The sequence below is a fragment of the Habropoda laboriosa genome, unplaced genomic scaffold, assembly GCF_001263275.1.
Source record: "Habropoda laboriosa isolate 0110345459 unplaced genomic scaffold, ASM126327v1 scaffold57, whole genome shotgun sequence".
In the NCBI taxonomy this organism is placed as follows: domain Eukaryota; kingdom Metazoa; phylum Arthropoda; class Insecta; order Hymenoptera; family Apidae; genus Habropoda; species Habropoda laboriosa.
Window position 1 is genome coordinate 4,184,603 of NW_017100229.1, and position 2,600 is coordinate 4,187,202.

Below are 2,600 nucleotides of genomic sequence, written 5' to 3' on the forward strand. Positions count from 1 at the left end.
CCGAGTGGCGAGAAAGAGAGGAAAGGGAGAAAGGGTTGAGAGATCGGGCTGAAGATAAGACTCATAATGAAAGGCATTCATTCCACCGCGAACCCGACACAGTGAACTTGAGTGACGTGGTTGCAGACAGCTGCTCAAACCTGATCGTTCCGTACGCACCTTCCACCGTCCATCCATCCGTCTTTCGGCCTATCCGTCCATCCGTCCACCCGTCCGTCCTTCTCACATCCTTTCCTTTATATAATATCGTATAACCAGCTGAACCGGAGGCGCGGACGTTCCTTCTATGAAATCGATTCGATACGAAAACGCTCCACGGGATCTCCTGCGAGCGGCGAGCGGCGAGCTGCGACCGCAATCTTCCTCGATCGCGATTTTATCTCGACGCAGAAGGCGCGGCTGCGTATTGTTTAGCCATCGTTCTTCGCCGTGGCCGATAACTTTTTCGCACGCACCATTCGCCGGCCGGCGAGCCGAGTACGAGGACGGAAATACTACGCGCCAAAAACCAGAGATGAGTCAGCGTTGACGGAATGATATCGAACTTGTTCGGAAGAGAGCTGCCCTCCGTTTGTCACCCACGATGTGCAACTCGGCTTTCGTGTACCTATAATAAGTGGAAAGCGATAAATCTCTCCGTTTCCTCGAGACCTCCTCGAAGCACGGGGAGGCGTAAGAAGGGATGCTGTTGCTGCTTCGCGTCAGAATGCAAGGTGGACGTCTCGAACCTTGACCGGCAACGGACATATGCGACGTCTTAGAGACGTTGGAAAGGTTCCACTGGCTTTTTTCCGTGTCTCTCTGTTTCGAGGTCGAGCTGGCCCGAGAGCGTGACGCTGACAGAATTACGTCGGGGCCCTGGTTCGGCTGTTGCCGTGTGTAGCGAGACCCGGAGAAAGAGAGAGAGACAGAGTGTAGTGGAACCCCTCGGTTCTATGGCTCGCCATAAATATCGTCGGTGACGTTTGGGGAGAAAAGAGAATCTGGCGGCTGGGAACTATGGATGACCTCCGTTTACGAAACGGCAGCGGTAGGCGAGCTACCGGTCGACGCGAAGACGCTTCCATCCCTTCTCGCGGGGATAAAATTGATTCGGCGATCGAATCACGTTTAAATTCGCAACTGGAAGCCGATCGGTGCCGACTCGCGTCGCCACGTTTCCGTCTCGTTTAATCGAATTTACTCCCGTTCGTTGGAACGGTAGACGCCTCTGAAAAGCCGGCACAACGTTGTTTTCAAGCTACCAGCTAGTACGCCGTACATCCTCGCTTCAGGATCGTCGTTGAATAAGCGACAATTTGTATGACAATTCCTCTCGATGGTCCGGTGCATTGTGCCGGCATGTGAAAGTATGAACGTGGGCACGATGGGATACATCGTGCTCGTTGTTGTCTCTTTACCTCTGTCTTCCCCTCTCTCTCTCTCTCTCTTCCATCCCATTTCGATCTCTCTTTCGGAACCACCGGTGAGGGAGCGATCTCTTTACCTCTGTCTTCCCCTCTCTCTCTCTCTCTTCCATCCCATTTCGATCTCTCTTTCGGAACCACCGGTGAGGGAGCGATGAAACGCGAAGCGAAGAGAACGCGTAACAGAGAAAGGAAACGCGACGAAGAGGAGAGAGCGATCAAGAGAGAGAGAGAGGAGGTGGTTGCTCGAGAGATCACGATCCTTGGAGCAAAAGCAAAGGTCGATCCGTGCTGCACGTTGCAGCACGACTATACCACGACGGTAGGACGAACGTTTATTAGAAGCAGAGGAAGCGCCTCTGTGACAAATGGCGTGGTTTCATTGTTGCACGAGGACCCCCGGGCCCTCCGACAGGGCCACACGGGCCCCTCTGCGACGTCGTAAATCTGACCAACGCTGACGGATAGAAATCAGAACGGACGGTGGTGTGTGCGGTTTTCACGGTTAGACCAGACCAAGCTGCTCGGCAATTTCCGCTCTTTATAGACCGGTGAATCGAGTTCTACCAATTCACCGTTCAGTTTTGATTCTTTCCTGCTACCCCCTCTCCGCCATTATCCGGCAGTCGCCTACGCGGCGTTCCCAAGACAAAAGAAAAGAATCGATTAGGCGTGAAAAGAGAAGCGAAAGGAGAGTTCGTTAAGCGGCGATCGGGCACAGGTCTGTCAATCGATCCGAGAGTCCTCGGAGAAACGAAGGGACCCCAAGATGGCTGCCCGAGAACGTACACGCGGGCCCCCGCTTCACCAGCATCACCGACTTAGCATAAATCACTCCCGCTCCGCTCCGCTCCATTCGCTCTCTTGCTCGCTCGTCCGCCCGATATCTCGCTGCAGAAACTCCACCATCGCACTCCCGTCCTCTTCTTTTCCTCTCGACCGCTCGTTTCATCGCGCCTTCACTTTTCACCGTAGCGTCGCTTACCTAAAACAGACGCGGCTCCTCTAACAAGTAACGAGCAAAAGAAACGACTCGTCGTCACCGAGTTCCACGTCGAACAGACCAAGAGGAATGGCTAGCTAGCTAGCTCGCTCGCTCGCTCGCTCGCTCGCTCGCCCGCTACCGCATTGTAACCTTCTTCGTATTCCCTCTTGGAGATATATGTAGTAGTTGTTCTTCCTTCGGCGACTAGC

General features: G+C 54.0%; 1 protein-coding gene across 1 annotated transcript in view; it reads left to right on the forward strand.

Annotated features, from left to right (window-relative positions):
- The window catches only part of LOC108571269 (protein tiptop), a 61,699-nt gene that overhangs the window by 17,878 nt on the left and 41,221 nt on the right, over positions 1-2,600 (forward strand). The gene's annotated exons all lie outside the window — the stretch shown is intronic.